We start from the raw sequence: 18,026 nt of genomic DNA on the forward strand, positions 1-18,026 counted from the left end.
TTCAGGGGTAATGTTAATGCAATAAGACTAGCGTGTAGGTCAACTCGATGACTTGATCTCACAAGTCATGGATATAGAGATATCAAGTTGACACATGAGTATGCATTAGAGAATATATACTGAATGACCCGCCATGAGAAAGTATCATGGATCGTTATATGAGTGTCATATACTTTCTCATGTGGCTATTAGTATGACTACTAGTCCTTAGACCTGAAGTCACCATGGTTCCCTACATAAGGAGTTATGTACTTTGGTTTCGTCAAACGTCACCTGTAACTGGGTGAACTATAAAGGCGATTACTCGGTATGTAACAAATTATGCAGAGGGATGTGAGTGATGTAGATGGGATCTATCCCTCCTATATGACGGGAGCGACATCGGTATTCTTGATAGAGTGAGACCACGAAGTGCATGGTCATTCCCAAATGAGTCAATATGAGATATTGAGCTCATTTGATTTAGTGAGTCTACTTGGAGTTCAGGATTTAGATTGATCAGAGGATGACACGGTCTATGCCTCACATTGATCAATCTAGATGTCTAGGATAGAAGGACAATTTTCATATATTGTGAGGAGTCACAATTAGTAGTCACAAGGTGATGTTGGATCTCAACATTCTTGTAACATTGGGTAGTAATGATGTGTTGCTAGATACCACTCATTACTTATGCTCCTAAATGGGTTTAGGGGCATTGCCAATGTTACAAGAACCTATAGGGTCACACACTAAGGACAATTAGATGGAGATTAGGTTCATATGATGAACCAAGAGGATTAGATTCATTTGATGAATCAAATTGGATTAAGATTAATCCAAATTGGGCTAATTGAGTTGGACTCAAGTTGATTCATGTATTCAATGAGTCTAATTTAGATTATGACTCATTAAATCAACTTAATTTAATGAATTAGATTTATTATATTAAGTTGGCTTGAATCAAATGGTTAGATTAGATCAACCATGGAAGAGACACTACAAGAAAATTGGGATTCTACAACACTTAAATTCTGTGTTGCCGAACCAGAGTGTTTCCCCCTCCTGTTTGGCTTTAGCAATCATTTTTTGTCCACACATTTAAACTTGTAAGATAAGATAAACAGAGAGATTAAAGATGAAGAGTTTGAATTTGAAACAAGGTATATGGAATATCCTAAAACTTATTATGGGACTTTCGAGCACCAGTAGTACCATAGCTTACCTCTACTACTAAACTGTTCTAAATTGATCGAAAACTTGTAAATTAGATGTCTGTGCTTTACCACTATTTTTGTAGCTGGATCCTTTTACTCAGTTTTGCAGTTTTATGGTTGTATAGCAGATGAGTTGAGCTAGAGCATTTAAAGAGGAGGATTCCGTTGTCATGTATAAAGTTGGTGAGCTTAACATGCCTGTTGGGTTTCTATTCTTTCACAAAGCTTTCATATTGAGCCGCAGGAGGCAAGCAGGAAGAAATCAAACGCCCTGTTGATGGACCAGCCGCAGGAGGCAAGCTTCCAGATGACATTGTGATTGGGTTTCTAGTTACATTCATTAACTGTTTGTTCTATTAACAAGGAATAGAGGTAAATGCTTCTATTCCCTTCTTGTGTCTTGCTAATTGCTAAAAGTTCACAATGAGTTAACATTGTTAAGACATTAGCTTTTGCAGTCCAATGTTTGTTTAGTGTTTTTTTTCCCTATGAAAATAATATTTGGAATTTCTTGCAGTTTATCATTGTGAGTTAATAACTATATTTATAAGTTTTTAAATAAAATTTCAGGTTAGGGTGCTTTGCGAAAAAGCTAAGGAGGTTTTAATGGAAGAAAGCAATGTTCAGGTAGACATTACTTCTTTTAAGTAAGTTATTCAATTTAGTTAAGGCCCTTGTTAAAGTATAACATTGCTGAATTTCCTTGAAGTTGTTCACTCGCATGCTGGCCATGATCATTCTCTATTAAAATTAGAAAGGAATGTAAACAACACAAACCTCAACTGATGTCTCATAAGAAGTTCTTAAAGAACTTCATTGGTTGTAGGCGTAGAAGCTTACTATAGATCTGTATTATTGAACTTCAGGATATTTGCTTATATTACAAGATATATACTTCATGTAAATATGAAATAAAAAACACTTCAAACTTATTATATATACTTCATGTATTACACGATATTTGCTTTCTTTCTGCAGTTTGAAGAAACGTTGCATTTCTGCCAGCTTTCTTTCTTTTTTTTTTCTGCAAGCATTTCATTTCTGAGTTATGAGTTTTGGTTCATTTATAGAAAATAGCTAGTAGAAGTAATTTTTTGGTTCAAACTATTGACTGTAATTTTTTGTTTATATTTCAGGCCAACTGTTCAATCTGTTCAAAGCTCACAAAGATCCTAGACAAAATCCAATTGCTTATTCCTGTAATAGATTGAGAAAGACAAGCTACTTCTTCAGTATTGTGGTAGTAATTACTGTAGTGTTTTGTTCCGTTCTCAAGCCGAAAAATTTTTTTGAGTGTAACTAGTAGAAGTAAACAGATTGTTGGCTTCGAGGCCGGCTAGTTATTTTGTGCTCTTTTGTTTTATTTGTGAATATCACTATCTACTTTGAAACAGAATTAGTGTTAATTTCTCATGTAATTAAATACTAATATTACTTCAATGTCATAATTCTATTCTTTTGGTATGAGTTTGAAATCATTAGCTGAGTTGATTATATGTAAAATTCGAATCTAGACATGGTAAAAGAAAAATAATAGTTTCGTAAATATAAAAATAATGATTTTTAAATATTTTTTTAAATTTTTTTTCTTTAAAACGACATCACTTTTAAAGCGTTGCAAAAAGTGTTGTCTTTGTAAAAAAACAACAACGCTTTTAAAGCATTGTAATAGTGTTGCAAAAGCGTTGTCTTCGCTATAAACGACAACGCTTTAAAAGCGTTGTCGTTGAGCAGACTTTTAACAATAGTGCCTTTAACAACGCTTTTTCAGGCACAAAGACAACGCTTTAAAAGCGTTGTCTATTAGCTTTTTTCTTGTAGTGAGATTTGGTCAAGTTTGACTTGACTTGAGAGGAAGAGGAAGAGTCAAGTTTGACTTGACTAATTGCCACATCATAAGTGAGATGGCAAGATGTGGACCAATGATGATGCTCCACATCATCATGGTGTGCCACCTCATGGAGGTTACAAGCCTCCTTTCCCATTAATGTGGCCGGCCACATTAAATGAGTGGGAGTTACTCAAGTGGCTGGCCACACAAGAGGGTTAATGGGAATGAATTTTCATTCAACTCTCATTCAATCCATCTTCTTCCTCTCAAGCTCTCCCTCTGCCTCTTCTCCTCTCTTGTCGTGACCTATCAAGGTGCTAGCACACCTTCGTTTAGGTCATTCTCCACCTAATTAGTTCATGTGGATACTTCTAGAGGAGTATCTATTTTGATACTCTTGAGATCCGGCACCGTTTGGACAAGAGGGAACGCGAAGGGCTTCGCTTCAAAGGTATAACCCTTTTTCATGTAGATCTAGGAGTAGATCTCGGTAGAAACTCATATTCGTAGTTTTCGAAATTTTTCTTTGCACGGATCCGTTGGCTTTGGGGCTTTCGGGGTTTTTGCGACGCGAAAACGCGGTTTTCGCGGCCCAAAAATCCCAACAAGCCTGTGGCTGGGGCTGCAACTGATATTGCCCCTGAGTCAGATAATGAGGTCCCAGAACGGAACTCTGGCGTATTATGGGAGTACTGAAGTACTCCTGTCCGAGCATGCCAAAAGCATCTACTGAAGGGGAAGTTGTTCCCTGCTGGCGATGTCAGGGTGGAAATCTCCGTCCTCCTCGTCGAGCCCCTGACTGACTATGCTGTCCTCCCTGAGCAGCAACTCCGGGAGCAGTATGCTGAGCCTTCCGCGGGCAATCTCGACTCTGGTGCCCAGGCAGTTTGCAATAAAAGCAAACTGGCTGTCCCAGAGAGCAGGCTGGGGTGATGTGATCTCTGGACCCACATCTGAAACAGTGAATGTCGCTGGCGGGTTGTTTCCGGTTCTGCTGTGGAGAACAGAAACGTCGTGAGGAAGACTGCCCTGGCTTCTAAGGCCTACGAAATACCTCAGAAGTACCCTGATCTGGCCGACTGCACCCGCTCTACTGCTGTGTAGCCTGTGGTTGCTGGATCTGTCCAGATGTCTGACCCAACTATTTCCTTTTTCTACTCAATCATTAGGGCTCTGTCCAAAGTCTCCAGGTAAGATGCGTTCCCAAAATCGGCAAGCCTTACTTGCAAATGTCCATCCAACCCCTGAATGAACTGTTGTATACGTGAACTGTCCTCAGCAACTAGCTCTGGACAAAATCTGGCCAATCTGTCGAACTCTGCATTATACTCTATCACCGACCGGTTGTCCTGTCGCAGACTCAGGAAATCCTGCCGGCGAGCCATTTGATAAGCTCGTGGGAAGAAGCGGCTCTCAAAAGCCTCTCTGAACCTGACCCAAGTAATGTTCTGCTCGCCGATGATGGAACGTTGAGTAACCCACCATGTGTCGACCTCGTCCCGTAAGTGAAAAGCAGCCAGCTCTTCTTTCTCCCACTCGAAGCAAGCCATATAGAAGAAGGTCCGCTCCATAGTCTCTATCCATGACAGGGCCACACTCAGATCAAGGTCTCCTCGGAAGAGTGTAAATAGACTCTTCATCGACTCTGCCAATGCTAGAATCCTAGCTCGTGCCGCGACAATGTCAGTGAGGAGTGTCGGAACGGCTGCAGGATCTGGCGGAATCACTGGAGCTGGTGCTACAGGTGGTACCGCTGAAAAGACCAGGGGAGGTACTCCCGGTGCTGCTGTATAAACTGGAGCATATACCGCCGGTGGCACTGCAGGGTCAACATAGGTGGCCGTGGTTGGATGTACGGTGGGTAGTGGTACTGGATATGGAGCAATCGGTATCACTGGTGCAGGTGCTGCTGGGTACACCGTAAGTACTGAGGGCACAGGTGCCACTGGTGTCGGGTACACGGTAGGTCCAGGTGGCGGTGGTGCCGGGTACGCCGTAGGCTGGGCCGGAGTAGGTGCGGGGTATGCCGGTAGTACCCCTGGTGGTACCATAAATACAGTAGGGATGGGTACACCCGGTACAGCTGAGGTAGGTACCTCTAAAGGAGCCATCGGGATCTGAGAGCCCGACGCGTCCGTAGTATCCTGAGTCTGTCCCTGACTGATAGGCTCAACCCCAGTAGGCATCTCTGGCAAGTTCAGAGATCCCAAGGTCCTCGTATGTGGCCATCCAGCACCACGTCTCGTAGCTATACGTGTAGATCTCCTCATATCTATTAAGTTATATCACAGATATTACTACAAGTATAACAATCAAACAATAAACCTCAAACCTATTTGTTGTCTGGAGATGTTCCGTCGCTGTCCAGTCCCCTTTTTCCTTGGAATTTCGTACAAGAAAATCACCGGAAATCCATATAAATCTGATACGGAAGTCCGAAACATAAACATAAACAAGAAGGATAAATGTAACTGGAATAAGCAGGAGAAAACTGTACTAACTAGGACCAGGGTATAAGTACAACAGGGTCGTCAGACCGAAAGTGTCATAAATCCTGTATGCATCTCAATCATATGCATACATATAAATGCAGCAAGTTAATGCAGCAAACACAAGCAATAAATGCATCATGCATTTGATGCCAATGTCATGGTCACCCTTGACGCCAGTCAGCCATCTCACACACAATGGTGAGACCGAGTGGGTAGGGCTGTGACAACCGTGCACTCTGCCATCATTGCTCCTGATGAGTGACCGAGTGGACGGGATGCTGTCAGAGTACACCTATCCTCCTACCCCAAATTATAAATGGGGGAGCTCAATGCTCTCATCTCCCGGTACACGATGACGGGGAGGGGTCCCTGACGTGCTACCACGCTGCGTCACACTACCCATGAGCGGACCAACGGAGCACCGACAGAGCAAAACTGACGTGCTACCACACTGCATCACGCTACCCATGAGCGGACCAATGGAGCACCGACAGAGATGAAACTGGCGATGTGCTCAACAATAATGGACGAGACTATCACGCAGCATGCAATCATGCGAATGATGCATGACACTAAGCATGGCAAAAATCCTGAACAACATAGCAATATCCATATATATTTAATGTGTACCATAAGACAATGAACCAAATCAAAGTTACATAGAATCAGATAAGGAATCAAAAACCCTAGGTCCTGAACATAATATATAACATGATTATGTCACTACCCCTATAAGCATGTTTAATCAGATAAGTACTAACATGATGTGCATAACAAATAAACAAATAAGCATGTAACAGATCGGGTAGTGATCAACCGAAGCAAATAAGAAAAAAACACAATCGTTGCTATTTGTTAAAAATATTACTATGCATATCAAATGACATAAAGTCAAAGTACCCGCCTCCAAAGGAAAGGATCCAATCCCGTCCAAAGCTGACATCGAGATACTCGTCTCACATCAAAGTCCTATATCACCAACATAAATATATTTTATTTAGCTACATTCCTATAAAATAGCTAAATAAAATCTCTTACACTAAATTAGGACAAAAACCCTAATCCATAAACCTCGACCTTCCTAAATTAAATCCAACGATTAACTAGGGTTAATTGCTGATCCTGTCCGAGCGCTGAGTCGACGGACACTGGGGACGTGGCACTCTCCGGTGTCTCCGACTGGTGATGTGGATCTCTGGCAAACCTGCAAAGAAGCCGAGCCGGGATGAGTTTCCCGGCAACGACCCTCCAACGCTCAAGTCAGGCAGTGAAGAAGGAGATGAGCAAAGTAACGCTACTGTGGCTACAGTGATGAGAATCGCATACTTCCGTCGAAGTCTGGGGTCCTGATATAGGACCCCGAGGAGGCGCGGGCACGCTTCCCGATATGTGCACGCTTCCCCAAACATACCTCTGTAGGGTTGTGTCAGAAAAGCATGCCTGACATCATACCGCAATCATCCGAGCATATCCCGGATGTGACGGTGGAAACTTCTATAGTACGATACTCTGTCCGCTCCGGCCGCCGACCATGTTGTTTGTCGGCGGCAGGTGTCTCGAGGATGAAGTTATCAGCTGTCCTTTTTGTCTCCTAGCGCTCTTACCTATTCCCGGGCCGAGCAGACCAACCGCTCGGCGCTCATGGCCTCCAGGAATGCGCATACCTCCACCCGGGCGGGGAAGCCCTGCTTATGTGCTCGGATGGAATTTCTCCTTATTGTCCTGCGGCTCGGCCGAGCGGCCTGTCCGCCTGACCCATAGACTCTTTTACCTTAAGCATCGGAAACCCGACCCCTAGTGGGGCTGTCTTTCGTCCGGTCTGGGAGACCCCTGGCCGGATGTCCGGTTGGGCGGATGCTCGGTCGACCCGCTACTCCGCTCGGCACGACCTTGGGGTTAACCTTCTCGACCATTGACCTCCACCTGTCGTTGACCTCCCGCTAACGAGCGTCCCTTGTCCTTACCACCGAATCACATGCCTCCTCCCCAAGTCTAGTCGAAGGAGGCGCTAAGTTCGATTGACTGGACTGTGTCTGGGTGGCGTGTCTGCCGCTCATCCACCGAGATTAGTGTCCGGCCGTCCGGGGAATATACAAGTAGGTAACACCGCTCGATGTGTCCCCGGTTGGTACTTGGAAAGTTTCATTTGCCTGCCGTTGTCCCGCCGCTCCGGCATCGGTCACGCTGATTATCCCTAGAAAACTCCTCGGCCTTTGTGTAAATCACCATCATTAATGCTGAGCACGCGGCCATGCTCGCATGATGGTGCTCATTAAATGCGACCTGTGAGCGAGTGCCACGTGGTCGCGCATTCGTCACCGTTCACTCGAGCCGTCAGGTCTGATGTAACCTTTGGCTTTTTCAAATTTGACGGTCAGATCCCCTCCTTGGATCCCGTAACCTGGATCGGACGACCCCGGTTGATCGAGCCCAATGTTTATAAGCATATCTCCTCTTCGGCCGCTTCACGATATCGCGTGCACATCCGAAAGCTTCTGCTTCTTCTTGTCCAGCGCTCTGGCGAGCTCGTTGCTTTGCTTTCTGGTGATCCACCACCGCCTCCTTCGATCCTATCTTTTGTAAGGCCCTTTCGCCCTTTTCCTTTCAGTTCATTTGTGCTTTTCTTCGCACTTCTCGCTGTTTTCGTGCTCGTTTGGACACTGTTCCGACCCTTCTTCTCGTCAAACTTCAATTTCCTCTGTGTCGTTCCTTGTCTTTGATAATGGCCAATTCTTCTCATCCATCCGACCTCGCCCCCGGCCTCTGGTATACCACCACTGAGAGCCGGTTCGATGAGCAGGATGCGTTGAGCTTCACCCGAACCTTTGAACTTCCATCTGACCATGAACTGATATTAGCTACACCCTCCGATCGACCACATGACCCTCCGACCGGCACTGTTTGCTTTTTTCGAGATCAGTTCGTGGTCGGTCTGCGCTTTCCCATTCATCCATTCATCCTTGAGGTGTGCAACTATTTCCGCCCCTCGCTCGGCCAACTCATCCCTAATTCCTTTAGGTTGCTATACGGGGTGGTTGTCCTCTTTAAGCTACACGGCATCCCCTTAGTCCCTAAGACTTTTCACTACTTCTACTATCCCAAACAGTTCGAGTGGGGTACTTTTCTTTTCCAATCACGAATTGGTTCGTTTTCTTCGACAAGATGCCGACCTCGAACAAACACTGGAAGGAAAACTATTTTTATCTTCATCTTCCCGAGCGGCCGTCCTTCTGCACTAAATGGCAGACCACTGTGCCGAGCCCGCCGAACCTCGGTAAATATAAGAGCCAGCCAGATTACTTTCATGCCGCCAATCTATTGGTCGGGCAAAGATTTAATATCAACAAGCTACTCCACGAGGAGGTGCTATATATATTTGGACTAAGACCGATCAGAACGAAACTTCCGAGCAGCATGGGTAAGAATTTTCCCCATCCCCCTTCCTTTTGATCTAACTGATTTATTCTTCTTTTATGGAGTCGACATCATGTGGCGCGCCAAGGTCGCTGATCGGCTGAAGTTGAAAGCTGTCGAGGTGGAGGCAGTGGCCGCGAAGGAGATGGTCGATCTGGGCATCGCCCCGGTCGGCTCACACGAGGGTGAAAGTGAAGAAGCTTCACCTGCGGTTGGAGAGTTGACCGTTCGGATCCCTGCAACTGCACCGGTTGGTGATGCTATCTTGTTTGCCAAACAACCAGCGTCGGAAGAAGCGAGGCACTCGATCGAGGACTCCCCACTAATAATACGCAAATGGCGTCGGACGAATCTCCACACCCAGTCAGCTACATCTGTGGAGCCAGTGACTGAGCCGATCGGCGCCCCCACTGTAGCAATCGCCCCCGCCCCTGCTCCAGTTGAGGCCATTTCTTCGGACCAAACTCCTTCCCAGCTTGACCTGCCGATGGCTTCCCTTGGAGCACCGCCTGTCAGTTCCCAGCCCCGAGCTCCCGTTCGGCTTAGGCGTTCTGGTATAGTATCTACCCCGCTCGGTGAGTCATTCGGGCACGCAACCTCACCTCAATCTGATCCGAGCGGCCGTCGATTGGTTAAGGCCGTCCTCCACCTCCCAACAAAAGAATTTCTTCTGGCGGCTGATCGGCCAGTCGCCCCTGAGCATCAGATTACTATCCACGGACCGCTCGCCAGGATATGGGAGGATGTGAGAGCCCGCGTCGCCCTGATGACTCCCGGTCAGCTCTGCGACAACCACTTGCAGCAAGCTACCTGGGTATGCTTCTTAACACACTACATGACTATTTGACTTAGTTCGTGATATTATTTCCTCCGCGCGCAGAATTGGGTAGAGAACATAGCGGTCAGCAACCGCCTGGCTGCACTGGAGGAAGAATTGAAAAAGCTTCAACTTTCCGGAGGGGCGCCAGTTCAGGGGCCCTCATATGCCACGCTTCGAGCCGAGCTGAACAAATCAGAGAAATTACTAGCGGCCGAGCGGCACAAGTACTCCGGCCTGGAGACTGTTGGATCGAGACGCGCTAGAGGGGGGGGATGAATAGCGCTCGCGGCTAAAATCGTTCTATTATCGGAATCGTAAAAACTATCGGAGAAGTAACGCAGCGGAAAGAAACAAACACACAGAAAGACAAGGGAATTTACTTCGTTCGGAGCCTGTGACGACTCCTACTCGAAGGCCCGCGATCCTTTATCGCTTTCCGTGGGAAACAACTATAAGCTCGACAAGAGTACAAGTATTACAGTTAAGTATAATGAAAAAGTACAGTTATACCGACGACAATATCGTAATCTGAAGATTTCGGAGCTCCGGGTCGTCGGTGTCTCGTAGCAGCACTTCGGGATCGTCTCGTGAGCAGCTTGTAGCAGAAAGATTGCTTGGAAGTTGTTATTGAGAGCTGCTGGTCGAAACCCCTTATAAAGGGTGTTCAAGGCGCCTTCTACTGTTCACCAAGGCGCCTTGAACAGCCGAGTCAGCCGCGGAGATCAGCACAGACTTGGTCGAACTTCATCCAGTTCAAGGCGCCTTCAGCCTACCCAAGGCGCCTTCAACCTTCGACCCAAGGCGCCTTCATCCTTCGACCCAAGGTGCCTTGAACTTCATCTAAGGCGCCTCCAACCTTCTTCGCTGGCTTTTCCTGGTTCGCACCTGAGGCGCCTCCAAGCTCCATGGAGGCGCCTCGGACACTGTTCATCCGGGTTGTAACTTGCTCCTTTGTTCCTGCTAAATGTGTTAGTCCCAAACACATACCCTGCAAAACAAAGTTAGCACAGAATACAATAAATATTATAAATGAAGTATTTAACAGTCTCCGGACTGTTCGAGTCTGACTTCAGGTTTCCAACCGGAAACCCTAGGTCGACCCGACGCCTATTGTTCCCTCTACGGGGAACGCGTCCTCACCTACTCCACTCAGGAGATTTACCTATTGCCAGTGCGATCCTCCAGATCGACTGGACTTTTGCTCAGCACTCGACGCTTCTGGACTTTCTGCTGGACATCCGCTTCCCGGCTAGTCCAGACTTTCACCTGGTTCGCGACACCAAGATTTTCCACCTAGGGTTACCACCCCCTAGGACCTTTGCCTGAAGCCATCGACCTGCCAAGACTTTCCGCATAGGGTTACCATCCCCTATGACCTAGGGTTACCACCCCCTAGGGTTTTCACCTGCCTAACCGCAGCTAGGACTTTTGCCTAAGTATCACTTAGGACTTTCCTGCAAGCTCCATGAACTTTGTTAGATAACACCACCACTTAACTTTGAGCCCTTTGCCATAATCAAAACTCAGGTTCGATCATCTGGTGCTCACTGCACCAACAATCTCCCCCTTTTTGATTATGGCAATCTTGGTTCAAAGTTAAGTAAAACATAACTTTTAAATAAAGGAATAAATAATGAGAGTTAACAAGAAGCATCAATGCATAAATAAAATTTAAAGTTTATGCTCCCCCTTTCATTCTTGATTTCTTAACTTTGACTTTTCTCTCCTCCTTTGACATAAATCAAAAAGAATTAAGAAGAGAGAAATAGTCTAGTTAATTTAAGCTCCCCCTAAAGGGTAGCATAGTTAAGTACTCAGACTTAAAAAAAATTTAGGTGAAGTACTTAGCTCAATTCATAAGGTGTTTGAAAAGAATTGTTGCATAGATAATTTAAATTTTAAGTTAATGCCTTAATAAATTTTTTGAGTTTAGGTGTCCAAGCATGAGTCAAATTAAATTATTTAACTTGATTGGGTATCTGAGCCCTAAAGGAATTTGTTTAGCCTTAAAGTACTAGCATGACTCTGTTCATTCCCCCTTAATTAATGCCAAATTAAATTCTTAGGGTCTTAGAGTACAAGCATAAGAAGAACTTTATATTATCCTAATTCCAGCTAGATTATCAAACATGTGCAGCTTATGAATGAGTTTGAGATGAGATTATTTGAAAATATTGAAAATTTAAGTTCCAAATGAGAAAATGCTAAACTTTTGAGAATTTTTTGAAAATTAATTAGAGTTAACTTTAGCAATCACTTTAGCAATCAGAATTTGATAATTAAATTTTTTAAATCCTTTTAAATTAATATTTTGACAGTAATTGAATTAATTTTAAAAGATTTTGAAAAGAATTTTCAAAGATTTTTGAAATGAATTTTCAAAGGATTTTTAAATAATTTTTTCAAAGATTTTTCAAATCATTTTTAAATAAGTTTTTCAAAGGATTTTGAAATTAAGTTTAAAATGATTTAAATAAATTTTTCAAATAATTTTTAAATAAGTTTTTCAAAGATTTTTCAAATAATTTTGAAATGATTTTGAAATGAATAAAAGAATTTTACAAACAATTTTGAAATGCATTTTCAAAGGATTTTTAAATGAGTTTTTCAAAGATTTTTGAAATGATTTTTAAATAATTTTGAAATTGATTTTCTAAAATAATTTTGAAATTAATTTTCAAAAGATTTTTGAAATGATTTTTAAATAATTTTGAAATTGATTTTCTAAAATAATTTTGAAATTAATTTTCCAAGGATTTTTGAAATGATTTTTAAGTAATTTGAAATTGATTTTCAAAAGATTTTTGAAATGATTTTTAAATAATTTTGAAATTTATTTTCAAAAGATTTTTGAAATGATTTTTAAATAATTTTGAAATTGATTTTCAAAAGATTTTTGAAATGATTTTTAAATAATTTTGAAATTGATTTTCTAAAATAATTTTGAAATTAATTTTGAAAAGATTTTTGAAATGATTTTGAAATTAAGTTTTAAAAGATTTTTGAAATGTTTTTTAAATAATTTTGAAATTGATTTTCTAAAATAATTTTGAAATTAAGTTTTAAAATAGTTTTGAAATTAAGTTTTAAAATAGTTTTGAAATTAAGTTTGAATTAACTTGATTTAAGTTAATTTTAGTTTTAATTTCTTAGTCATCTCACCCGATCTAAATTTTCAATCAGGTAATCCTATAATTGTGGTGAGATGAATTGTGGTTCAGTTTAAGGGGTTGGTTTAACTTTGTGTTAGATTCAGGTTTAACTTTGGGTTCAACAAGTAAGCATTCTTTGGATAAACTTCTGGGCTATGGTGAGTCACAAGGAACTCATTAAAGTAACCATGCCTTCGAGGTTTTCCAAATAGTCTTACCCATTGAACTTAATACTAAAACTTGGTCTAACTAGTTAGGATCCATTTAAGGGTAGCTTCGGTCAGTTCCACTTGGCCAAATGCACCAGGTCGAAGCCATATCTTCCTAGACATGCGATGCCCAAGCTTCCCTAACGTACTATCATCCAAAAACTTCACCAGTACTGTTAGTAAAGTTAAACCTAGCCTATTTTATCTAACCTTAATTACCCTGCCGGGTAGTCTACTCTTGTTTACCCATTTCGGGTAGATTAAGTTCGGTTACCCAGTCGGGTAATTTAGCCAGCTATTCTGGATCCTCCTTCTATTGAATTTTAAATTTCAAATTTTGAATTTAATTTTGAATTCGAATTTTGAATTTGTAATTTGAATTTTGAATTTTTTAATTTTAATTTCGAATTTTGAATTTTAATTAAATTTCGAATTTTAATTTTTGAATTTTAATTTAATTGTGAATTTTAGATTTATGAATTTTGAATTTAATTTATTAAAATTGTTTTCCTTCTTGCTCCCCCTGGATCATAGCCTCGATATGGTCTATCGAGGTAGTGGACCTGATCCTTGGGGACCCAATATTGTCCAAGTCCAATTTGATTAACGAGGTTGGACTTGGGGACCCATGCTTGAATTATGTTCCTTTTATTTCTATCTACCAACGACAGATATGATCTATATTTAGTTTTGGGCTTGAATCCAAGTCCGGATTTGTTGTAAACGGCACGCTGTTTTCCAAGAATCAGATCCAAATTCTTGGAACCCAACGTAAAGCGTTCTAACGTATCCTTGAGTTCTTTAATTTGAGTTTTCAAATTGGAATTTTCTTCCTCAAGTTGTTGGACTTGAGTTGAACTTCCAACTTGAACTGACTCAGTTAAAGAACTCGAGTCAGTCGCTTCCTTAAGGGCTATTACTTCCTTTTGGAGCGACTTAACTCGGATGTTGGATTTAGCCAATTTTTTAAGCAAATAAGGAACTAAATTTCTTAAGTCATCTATTTGAGTTTCGACGAGAAAAGAACTTACAGTGGGGATCGAGCCTTCGGAAACGGATGCGGATCCGTGGCTTCACTCGGACTCTGTTTCTGACTCGTTCTCGGCTTCGGACTCGAGTTCGGACTCGATTTCGTCAATTATGTTAGCCTGCGCCGGTAATGCGAGAAAGCTCGTTGGTTCTTCTTCCTTGTCAGTCTCGGATTCGTCTGACGACTCGGACCAAGTTGCTTTCAATGCCTTTCTTCTTGTCTTCTTGTTTGGGCAATCTGGCTTGTAGTGACCTTTTTGGTTACAGCCGTAGCAGGTGACATCTGATCTGTCCTTTATGTTCATTTGAGTTGCCTTCTTCGACTTGCACATCTTCCGTACGAGTTTTATCAACTTGGAAATAACTTCGTCTTCGTCTTCTGCGTCTGATTCATCGTCTTCGTCCTCTGATATTTTAGATTTGCGCCTTGACGTCGGTTCACGCGTTCTGCTAGTACCTGCAACCAAAGCAACACCTTTCTCGACCGGGCGTGCATTAGTCTGCTCATGCAATTCTAATTCAGAAAATAATTCATCTAGTTTTATTGAGGATAAATCCTTGGAAACTTTGTAAGCATCAACCATGGATGCCCACAAAGTGTTCCTCGGAAAAGCACTTAGCGCGTACCTTATTACGTCGCGGTTTTCCACCTTTTGGCCGATCGCATGAAGCCCGTTGAGTAGGTCCCGGATGCGTGCGTGAAGCAGGTTCGCCGTCTCACCTTCCTGCATTTTAATATTATATAATTTATTTAAAATTAAATCACGCTTACTTACTTTAGCGTCTGACGTGCCCTCGTGCAGCTTGATTAGTTTGTTCCACAGCTCCTTCGCACTTGAAAATGGTCCGACTCTATTCAGTTCTTCTTTTGTCAACCCGCATTGCAGCATACAGGTTGCTTTGGCATCAGCTTCGACCTTCTTTCTTATGCTGGTATCCCAGTTAGTGCATGAAACGAGTTCTCCAGCGCCGTCAAGTGGTAGCTCGAGACCGGTCTGGATGATGATCCACATCTCGACTTGCGTCTTGAGATGGTAGATTATCTGGTTCTTCCAATAGGTAAAGTCTTCGCCGGAGAAGAGCGGGGGGCGAGAAGTGCTAAAGCCTTCTTGGAGGGCCATTTAAAAGAACCTTGCCCACAAAAAATTGCAAAAAAAAATGTACCAGGACTTGATCCTGGATTAGCAGTGCGGTATGGAAGGATAGAAATAGAAGTTCACCAGTTTCAAAAAAAAATAATAAAATATTTTTAAAAAATATTATTTCAAATTTTGTCAAATTCAATATTTTATCAATACTAATAAACCGTGAAAGGATGAAAATGAATTTTTCGAAAATAATTTTGGAGGGAAAAAAAAAACGAAAGGCGTAAGGTTTTATTTTTACCCTATACACACGACAAAGCCACGAAAAATGCTTGAATGGTGGTTGCACCAGTTCAAAGCAACCCCGCTCTGATACCAATTGTTGGATCGAGACGCGCTAGAGGGGGGATGAATAGCGCTCGCGGCTAAAATCGTTCTATTATCGGAATCGTAAAAACTTTCGGAGAAGTAACGCAGCGGAAAGAAACAAACACACAGAAAGACAAGGGAATTTACTTCGTTCGGAGCCTGTGACGACTCCTACTCGAAGGCCCGCGATCCTTGATCGCTTTCCGTGGGCAACAACTATAAGCTCGACAAGAGTACAAGTATTACAGTTAAGTATAATGAAAAAGTACAGTTATACCGACGACAATATCGTAATCTGAAGATTTCGGAGCTCCGGGTCGTCGGTGTCTCGTAGCAGCACTTCGGGATCGTCTCGTGAGCAGCTTGTAGCAGAAAGATTGCTTGGAAGTTCTTGTACAGAGCTGCTGGTCGAAACCCCTTATAAAGGGTGTTCAAGGCGCCTTCTACTATTCACCAAGGCGCCTTGAACAGCCGAGTCAGCCGCGGAGATCAGCACAGACTTGGTCGAACTTCATCCAGTTCAAGGCGCCTTCAGCCTACCCAAGGCGCCTTCAACCTTCGACCCAAGGCGCCTTCATCCTTCGACCCAAGGCGCCTTGAACTTCATCTAAGGCGCCTCCAACCTTCTGCGCTGGCTTTTCCTGGTTCGCACCCGAGGCGCCTCCAAGCTCCATGGAGGCGCCTCGGACACTGTTCATCCGAGTTGTAACTTGCTCCTTTGTTCCTGCTAAATGTGTTAGTCTCAAACACATACCTTGCAAAACAAAGTTAGCACAGAATACAATAAATATTATAAATGAAGTATTTAACAGTCTCCGGACTGTTCGAGTCTGACTTCAGGTTTCCAACCGGAAACCCTAGGTCGACCCGACGCCTATTGTTCCCTCTACGGGGAACGCGTCCTCACCTACTCCACTCAGGAGATTTACCTATTGCTAGTGCGATCCTCCAGATCGACTGGACTTTTGCTCAGCACTCGATGCTTCCGGACTTTCTGCTGGACATCCGCTTCCCGGCTAGTCCAGACTTTCACCTGGTTCGCGACACCAGGATTTTCCACCTAGGGTTACCACCCCCTAGGACTTTTGCCTGAAGCCATCGACCTGCCAAGACTTTCCGCATAGGGTTACCATCCCCTATGACCTAGGGTTACCACCCCCTAGGGTTTTCACCTGCCTAACCGCAGCTAGGACTTTTGCCTAAGTATCACTTAGGACTTTCCTGCAAGCTCCATGAACTTTGTTAGATAACACCACCACTTAACTTTGAGCCCTTTGCCATAATCAAAACTCAGGTTCGATCATCTGGTGCTCACTGCACCAACAGAGACTAGGGTAGCCAGTCTTGAAGCCCAGGTCAAGTCTCATGACCAGGAGATGAAACTGGCGACCAATAGAAAAAATAGGGCCGTCTCCGATTTGGAGGCAAAGAATGCGCAGGCCCGAGCGCTATAGCAGCGCGTCAACGAATTGGCCGATTTACTATCTGTTGAGCAGGAGGGTCGATCGGCCTCTGAAGCTAAACTCCAAGGAGACAAGAAAGACCTCCAAGACGCTCTTGACACTTCTCGAGCTGCGCTAAAGGAATATCAAGACGGTGAATCAGGCCGCTTTGAGGTGATGAAACAAAACTATCTTCGCTCGGACGAATTCGGCGAGAAGTTTAGCGATCAGCTAGTTCTAGCCTTTGAGGAAGCCATCCGGGCGACAACGATTTATCTGAAAGATAAAAGTCATCTCCCGGAGACGGCTTCTATACCTCCCAAAGACATGGCCGGTCTTTTAGAGACCATTCCTGAGCCCATCTTTGATGCACTAGAGTGAGGAGCGTCTTTCACTTATCTCTATCTATGTTTTGAATTTTTGTCTGTATGCTCACCGTTCGACGAGTTAACATTATCGTCTTTAATTTGACTTTTAACTTACTTGTCTGCGTATTTTTTGACGGCGGGTCAATAAAACTCCGCTTCTGTTGATGTAAATTCTTCGACCGCATTTTTTAAAGCGGCCTTCGGTATTCGTCGGGTCGGCAAGTTTATAGTCCCCGGTCTGACTCAGGGATTTAACGTCACCGTTCAACGGTCTTCAAGCCGGGGGGTTTATAGTCGCCGGTCCGATTCTAGAGTTTAACATCGCCGCTTGACGGTCTTCAAGCCGGGGGGTTTATAGTCGCCGGTCCGACTCTAGAGTTTAACGTCGCCGCTCGACGATCTTCAAGCCGGGGGGCTTATAGTCGCCGGTCTAACTCTAGAGTTTAACGTCGCCGCTCGACGGTCTTTAAGCCGGGGGGGCTTTATAGTCGTCGGTCTGACTCTAGAGTTTAACGTCGCCGCTCAACGATCTTCAAGCCGGGGGGTTTATAGTCGCCGGTCCGACTCTAGAGTTTAACGTTGCCACTCGACGGTCTTCAAGCCGGGGGGGTTTATAGTC

General features: G+C 43.5%; 1 long non-coding RNA gene across 1 annotated transcript; it reads left to right on the forward strand.

Annotated features, from left to right (window-relative positions):
* Positions 1–1,254: 1,254 nt before the first annotated feature.
* LOC121979774 lies at positions 1,255–2,470 on the forward strand. The gene is made up of 3 exons (XR_006111430.1): positions 1,255–1,568; positions 1,767–1,823; positions 2,333–2,470. It is a non-coding gene; the product is annotated as an uncharacterized LOC121979774 (long non-coding RNA).
* Positions 2,471–18,026: the final 15,556 nt, after the last annotated feature.

The sequence above is a fragment of the Zingiber officinale genome, chromosome 1B (genome assembly GCF_018446385.1).
Source record: "Zingiber officinale cultivar Zhangliang chromosome 1B, Zo_v1.1, whole genome shotgun sequence".
NCBI classification, from domain to species: domain Eukaryota; kingdom Viridiplantae; phylum Streptophyta; class Magnoliopsida; order Zingiberales; family Zingiberaceae; genus Zingiber; species Zingiber officinale.